Source organism: Peromyscus maniculatus, chromosome 4, assembly GCF_049852395.1.
Source record: "Peromyscus maniculatus bairdii isolate BWxNUB_F1_BW_parent chromosome 4, HU_Pman_BW_mat_3.1, whole genome shotgun sequence".
Classification (NCBI taxonomy): domain Eukaryota; kingdom Metazoa; phylum Chordata; class Mammalia; order Rodentia; family Cricetidae; genus Peromyscus; species Peromyscus maniculatus.
Genome location: NC_134855.1, coordinates 48,495,421 through 48,503,874, shown reverse-complemented (window position 1 = coordinate 48,503,874; position 8,454 = coordinate 48,495,421).

The window sequence follows — 8,454 nt, the reverse complement described above, 5'->3', positions numbered from 1 at the left end:
AGTGGTACTATCTTCTAGAGTTTATTATGTCACATTCGATACCATATGCAAACACTCCACAGACAGTGAGCATTCAGGAAGCCAGCTAATAATACACCACTGATGCTATCAATATAAAAATGTTTGTTTAAAAAACACAATGTAGCTTTAGTAGCGAGTGCTTCCACATCCTTTATTATTCAGTAATGACCTTGAACCGAAAAGGCTGTATTGGCTTCAGCTTGTCAGCTGAGGAGAGTCGGGTGTTAGACAAAATGGTAATGTCTGTCTTTGATGACCAGAGCCATTTCATTTGGTCCCTCTCTGTCTCTCTGTCTCTGTCTGTCTACCCCGGCCCCACCCCCATTCTGTCTACCTCTCTCTTCTCTATTTCTCCCTCCTCTCTTATTTTATTATTTCTTTCTTCATCCCTCCCTCCTCTCCCCTCTCTTTTTTCTTATTTATTATTTTTATGTGTGTATGACATGGGGGACACCCATTTGGCACAGCACACACGTAGAGGTCAGAGGACAAGCTCGGCTCTCAGTCCTCAACTTCTACTTTGTTCAAGGCGCAGTCTCTTGCTCGCCACAGCCTGGCTGGTGCCTTAGCTCCAGGAGACCCTCCTGACTCAGCCGCCCATCCCAAAGTAGATGAGCTGGGATAAAATCTCAGCTGCAGTATTCAGCTTTACATGCATTCCGAGGATCTGAACTCTTGCCCTTATGCTCCCTTTAGCTACTGAGCCTCTTACAGACACTAGGGAGGTGTCCTGTCACTGAGCTACACATGCTAGCAAAATCATACTTGTTGTTATGTTTAGTTTTCGTGGCAGGATCTCACGATTTTGCCCATGCTGGTCTCAAACTGGTAGGTTCAAGAGATTTTCCTGCCTCAGCCTCCCCAAGTAGCTGAGACTAAAAAGGACATTCTATTACATGCAGTACAAGATTTACTTTTCCCATAATTTAGGAGGTTGAGATAAGAGGAATTGCCATGAGACTAGCCTGGGCTACAGAGCAAATTGAAGCCAGCAAGGACGATACATAGGCAGACTCTGTTTCAAAAACAGAACAGACAAAGATGTGACTTTGTAGCTATGGAAAGCAAAGGATCGTTCAGAATCAAAGACAGTTCCTGAGATTCTGAGGATATAAGCAGATTCTAGTAGTGGGTTAACATACAGAGATGGGGAAAACCAAAAACAAAACAGCGTTGAGTCTTAGATATAGCAGTCATTACAAGGACCGAGAGAAGCTGATGAGAAGCCAATGGATATTTGAGGTTGGATCCTACACAGAAGTCTGGGCTAGAGAAACACATTTTGAACTAATTTCTATGGAGGTATATTCAAACCTAAGTATAGTTCTCAGTGTTGGTCCCAATTGTTTGGTTGTTTGGTGTGTGTGTGTGTGTGTGTGTGTGTGTGTGTGTGTGTGTGTGTGTGTGTGTGACACTAAAGATTGAACCCAAAACATGCTAGGTCTGTGTTCTACCACTGAACTGTATCCTGAGCTCTCTTTTTACTTTTGACTTTGACACAAGGTATCACTAAGTTGCCAGTCTGGCTTTGAATTCATTTTGCAGCCCAGGCAGGCCTTGAACTTGCAACTCTCCTTCTCTGACCTCGGGAGGAGTGGGGTTCCCATGCCTGGGTCACTAGACAGTCCATTCTCAAAGCTTCTCAGGAGATTCTAACATGCAGTGGAGGTAGAGAAACAATATCCAAGGGGGTGAAACAGTGTCACTCTTTAGAGACTCAGAAGAGGAGGGGAATGTGAGAGCCAAGGTTACATTTTAAGTTTTAATTTCTATGCCTTAGAGAACCATGAAACAAAAATGCCTCTGATCTGCAAGCCTCTTGCCCAAGGACAGATAGTTCCTGAAATGCTGGAGGCTATTGTTTATGCGAGATAACAAGTCACGTGTTTTCACTCCCCTAAACAAGTTTGTTTGGCCCATCTGCACCAGATGTGCTTGATCATGTGTGGGCAGGAAATATGTCAGAATGTATGCTTGGCCCTGATTGGACCTGATGGGAAATGCAATGGATTATGGGTTTTCCTTCTTAAGCCCTTGCCATACTTGATTCTGGGCCATTTCCCAGGAACCTGGGTATAGACCTGGCTGGAGCCCATCCACCTGGCCAGTATTTAATTAAAGCTTCCTTCAAATTAGTTTTAAACTGTGGTAGTGGTCTTATTCTTGATCGGTGGGATTAACATTTTCTGGAGTTCCCCCAGTGAGATTCAGACCACCCACCCAAGTGTTAAAGCTGGGCCTTTACTATGGAACTCTGGGCTGAGGGGCTGCTTCAGGAGGATTGTGCCTTGAGATGCATCAAGACTCTGAGGCTGCCTTCGGTTCCTGGACTATCGGAGTGAATTCCATGCTGAGAAATACAGCAAGCATCTAGGGAGGCCTCCTGGTGAGTCATAGTCTGGTTTTGTTCTGTGGGATCCTTATCTGGGGCATGGAGGGGGTTCAACGGGACTCTGATATTCTCCAGTCCAGGGCATATAGTGAGATGTCGCCTGGCCATCTGGTTCTGGTCGGAAAGTTTTGTTTGTCTTGTTGCAAAGTTTTGTTCATCTATTTCTAGAGACAGTTGTATCTGCTTGTTTTGTTGGTAACTTTTGTTTGTTGCGTTGTTTGCCTTGTTAGAAACTTTTGTCTGTTTGTTTCTCACTAGAGTCGTGGCTCCCTGTTTTGTTGGTAAGTTTTGTCTGTGTCTTCTGGTGTGTCCACAAGTTTTGTTGCAAGCATGGAGCTGAGACAGAAATGGATCAGATATTTTTTGCTGTCTCTGCTACTGACAGCAGCCAGTCACTTCCACTGCATTTATGGCCGGGGCTCAGAATCTCTGGTCTCTAGATTTTGGTTAGTAGGAGTTCAGGTGTCTTTTGGGTATGGGTAACATTAAAATTGTTTTATGCTATTCTTCTTTATTGGAAAGCTGGCTCTAGAGTTGGATTATGGCTCTCCCTTCACTAGACCCAGGCATATTTTAAAGTTTTCTCTATGTCCTGTGTCAATCTGGGTCACCTGACAGTGGGGGTGGGGGGAGAAAAGCAGAAGAGCCAAAAAATTAGACTTGGTTTATGCGAACATTCTGTACCTTGAGATTTATAAGCTTATTTTGTTGGATATGGTTTTTAAAAATCTGTAAAATCTAAAAAAAAAAAAAAATGTTAAAAGCCGGGAGTTGATAGTTAAAAATCTATGCATGGATAATTTTAAAGGAACCATGTGGCATGATTCCATTTTGGATTCCCACCATCTTTAGGCAGCCTCGTGTCTGTCAACCATCTTTGCTAGGGTTAGAGAAGACAGATGTCATGTGATTTCACCACCATCATGGTTAAAGGTAACCATGTGGAGTGGACCTGCCAAAGGGGCAACAACCAGTCTCCAAGGTATTTTGGATTAGGATGGATTTTTGTATGATAACCCATGTCCTATCCTGAAAACAAGATTTATGAAAGAGAGGATTTTTTTAAGAGTCACCCAGGTGTTAATGGTTTTAAAGACATGAAGGGATCATAGGGAACAGCTTAAGGTTTGCAAATGTGTGTCAGGGCTAGAGTTTCTAAAGAGAGCCCGGTTGCAATGGTGGACCTTAGCAGTTTTGGAAATGCCAGTGCCATGTGATAGTCACCAGAAGCACCAGCCACAATGAAATGGAGCAGACTGAAATCTAGAAGGCAGACTATGTATATGCTGCCTAGGGTGAGGCCAAAGAGATGATCCAAGCACTTTCCCATCACACAGAGATTAAACAAACAAATAAACAAAAAAAAATGCATCTAGCTCACCCAGGACTTGACCATTACCCCAGTTTTCTAAGGGTCCCCTAGAGAAGCCGTGGCCCCACTGGCAACAGGAAGCAGTCTAGAGAACATGATGCCCACATTCCCAAGAGGTGGAGTGAGTGGTTTCTGGTCATTTGGTGGATGTTTGTCATTGTTTAGGGAGGTTGGCTGCAAGTTGTTATTGGTCATGGTTAGGGAGGAAACAAAGGAGGTTAGATAGGGAACTTAGAAAACGGGGGAGGGTATAGGAAAGGGTAGAATATTGAATCTACTTTTAAAATAAAATTGATAAGATAAAAGGACAGATTATTGAATCTACTTTTAAACTAAATAAAAACAACTACTAGTCTCAAATATTTCACATTGATATAGATTTTTGTATACTGACACAAATTTAAGGTTATTTTTGTTATACTGTATATATGTTTCTACCTTGTTTAAGGTATTGTACCTATGCAGCTCATTTAAAAATGTAATGTATAATTAAGAAATATCAGTTAGTAGTCATCTATAGTAATCAAACTTGTAGTCATGTTAGGTCTGTTTTCAAAGGTAAGCCTAGATTTGTTCATAAGCTCAGATATGCTTAATAGATAATGGTCCCCAAACTTGCCAGAGATCTGATAAATATGGCATTTAAATTGTTTAATGGAAAAAACTTACTATGATGGACAGAGACTCCTAGATCTTAGCAGTGACCTCGAGGTCTCCAAAGAAGTTAACACCATGATGTCTCCACCTGGATGGTGGTAATGCTAACCACTGAGCAAGACTGCCCCAATGTAGCACCTGCCACCAGGCCCCAACCCAAACTGTGGACAAGCAAGACACTGGAGAGTTGATTGCCCCACCTGGCCTACACTTAAAAGCCTCTCACCATCTGGGCCTGGCAGTCAAAGACTGACACTGTCCTGGTACCTCTGCCCTCGATGCCATGGAGACCACAGGAACCTGGGATGACCATCTACATAATAGACTATTTTCTGTCATTTTAATTGATACACAGGCCATTTGATTTGGATTACACTTCATGCTGTAATTTGTCCTCCTCAGATCTCTGATGGTATTGACAGCTAGGCTAACTGTAGCTTTGTCAGCTTAGCAGCAGCAGGCAACCAGATTCTTCCCCAAGGCTGCAGCCACCTCATTAGCTCATTTCATAAGTAAAAATCTAGCCTTGCTTTTTCTAGAGCTACTAGGCATACTGTAGAGTAAAAGGTAGACAGATTTGTCTTGCTAACTGGCTTCATATTAAAACATAAGCAGGTTTCAGATATAACTTTCCACTAAAGGAACATGATTTGAAATGACTGTTCTCTGTAGCATGAATCTTAAAGGTACTTATTAATCAAATCAAACCTGAAGCCAGGTATTGGGGTGAACGCTGAAAGATCAGAGAAGCGGAACAAGCCACAGCCACCTCACCTCGCCAGTTCCTCAGCTGATCCTGTTTCCTCAGACTAGAAGCCTCTGAGTCCTCATTCAGAATGGGTCTCAACTGAACTGTTGCTCAGAGCCTAAAAGCTTAACCAGGCCAAAGGCTTCTAATTCCTGGTTTTTCACCCCTTATATACCTTTCTGCTTTCTGACATCACTTCCTGGGATTAAAGGCTCACTTCCTAGGATTAAAGGCCTGAGTCACCAGGCTTGGCTGTTTCCAGGGTGGCCTTAAATTCACAGAGATCCAGATGGACCTCTGCCTCCCAAGTGATAGGATTAAAGGCGTGTGTGCCACCATTTTCTGGCCTCTATGTCTATCTAGTGGCTGTTCTGTCCTCTAACCCCAGATAAGTTTATTAGGGTGCACAATATTTTGGGGAACACAATACCACCACAGTTCTCTGTAACAACTTCTTGTGTCTCTGGTAAATGATTAAATGGAGAGAAAGCATGTTAAAGTCTATGCAAGTTTTGAGGGTCTAGGAAAATGTTCTACGGTATATAAAGGTCTGAGGATATGAGAGTCTATGTAAGTTCTGAGGGTCTAAGATATATAAAGGTCTGAGGATGTGAAAGCTTAAGTAGGTTCGGTGGGTCTTAGAAAGTGATCTAAGATGTAAATGCAAGTTGCAAAGATACATAAATGATTTAAGGTATGGAAAATATTTCAGATTTCTTTCCCCTTCTATGGTATTGTTATACTAGGATTTCAAAAGTTCAGAGTTTAACATTAGTAAAGTTCTGAGAAGCTGGTAGAGCAGTGACTGCTTACTGTTTAGTCACGAGCTCAAGATTTTAAGCCAGGCGGTGGTGGCCCACGCCTTTAATCCCAGCACTTGGGAGACAGAGCCAGGTGGATCTTTGTGAGTTCGAGGCCAGCCTGATCTACAGAGCAAGATCCAGGAAAGGCACAAGGCTACACAGAGAAACCCTGTCTCAAAAAACCAAACCAAAAAAAAATTAAAAAAATAAAGATTTTAAATTTCCTTTGGCTGTCTTCTAAATATAGACTTAAACATGTTTTTCATCAGGCCAAAGACATCTCTGTCCAACTTGTATCTAGCTCTCTGGACAGAGGAAAAAAATGTTCACGCTTTTTAACCCAAATCTAGGTTGCTAGGATTCAAAGGTGTGAGTCGACTCCAGCTGTTTTACAGACACCTGTTACCTGCTTTTCTAAAATGTGGACTTCAGTACAGATTGGTTTTGCTAATATATTTAAAACTTTCTTGCCTTTTTGTAAACTAAAAAAGTCATGTAAACTTCAGAGAATTAAAGGAGTCATAAGACTTGGATCTGCCTCTCACAGGTTCAAAGGGACTCCAGATAAATACAACCTACTCACAGATAAGACAGACCTTACTTGTCTATTCGTAAGCATGGGGTCTCTTTCTCTTTCCATCTCCCTCCTAACCTTGGGGCTCCTCCCCTCCCCCAACTACTTGGACTAATGGCCCTGAAAGTTCTAAATATAAGACTTTTTCCTTTAAGTTCCTAAATTTTAACTTCTGTCTCTAGTCTATATCTGTCTGAGCAGATTTTCACTTGACTGACAGGCACCATCCAAGCATCAGCTACTGACTACAACCTGCCCCAGATGACTTCAAGCCTTGGACTTGCTGCAAACTGATCTGGACCAATCCAGCCAATGTGATTGCTCCCTGTCTCCACAGCTGGGTCAGTGAACCAGATGCTTCTGATGAATGCCCCATTGCCTGAATTACCTCCTTGCCTTTGACTAGCCTTCCAGTCTTCCTGGGCCCTGACAACAACATCCTCGTTTCAACAGGAAGTATTAACAAAAGAAAGTACATCACTCTTTGTCCCCTAACAGGCTGGAATGGCAGATCAAAAGGAAACTCTCTGGCATAGGGGGCAAAATAGCTACCTATTGTGCCTATTGGCATACCAGGAAGCCAAATCGACCCAGATCTATCATCAGGTAGATTCGTTAGCTGAAATAGTTCTATAGGGCTATGATTCGGGCACTCAACCTTCTCTATGCAAAACAGAGAGGTTATTGTATAGTTTTAAGAGAAAATTGTTGTTTCTATACAAACTACTCAGAAATCACTAGAAATAATCTGGCTGTACTCAAAAATCATTCGAAAACAGGGACCTGAGATGAAATAAATAAGTGGTCCCCATTCTCATTTTCAGGTTTCTTCTAGATAGTAACTCTGTCAGCCATCACAGGGACTTTGGCCCTTCTGCTTCTGCTAATTGTTGGCTCTTGCATCATTGATGCCTTAACTAAATGATAATTCCTGTCTGGGTACCATTATGCTGATGGTTATTAGATCCCAATATAAATAGGTACCCATTACAGAGTCAAGGATTTGACTCAGGATACAACTCAAGGAGGGGAATGTGAGAGCCAATGGTTAAATTTTAAGTTTTAATTACTGGGTCTTAATCATCCATGAAACAAAAATGCCTCTGATCTGCAAGCCCCTTGCCCAAGGACAGATAGTTCCTGAAATGCTGGAGGCTATTGTTTATGGGAGATAACAAGTCACATGTTTTCACTCCCCTAAACAAGTTTGTTTGCCCCATCTGCACCAGATGTGCTTGGTCACGTGTGGGTGGGAGATACGTAGGTAGGAAATGTGTCAGGATGTATGCTTGCCCCTGATTGGACCTGATGGGAAATGCAATGGGTTATGAGATTTCCTTCTTAAGTCCTTGCCATACTTGATTCTGGGCCTGGGTATGGACCTGGCTAGAGCCCATCCACCTGGCCAGTATTTAATGAAAGTTTGCTTCAAATTTGGCTTTAAATTTTGGTATGGTCCCTTACACCTGTTAGAATGGCTAAGATCAAAAACACCAATGACAACCAATGTTGGAGAGGATATGGAGCAAAGGGAACACTCCTCCACTGTTGGTGGGAATGTAAACTTGTACAACCACTATGGAAATCAGTATGGCGGTTTCTCAGAAAATTAGGAATCAAACTACCTCAAGACCCAGCCATCCCACTCTTGGGCATATACCCAAAGAATGCTGATACATACCATAAAGATACATGCTCAGCTATGTTCATAGCAGCACTATTTGTAATATCCAGAACCTGGAAACAACCTAGATGCCCATCAACGGAAGAATGGATGAAAAAAATGTGGTACATATACACAATGGAGTACTACTCAGCAGAGAAAAACAATGAAAGCATGAAATTTGCAGGCAAATGGATGGAACTAGAAAAAATCATCCTGAGTGA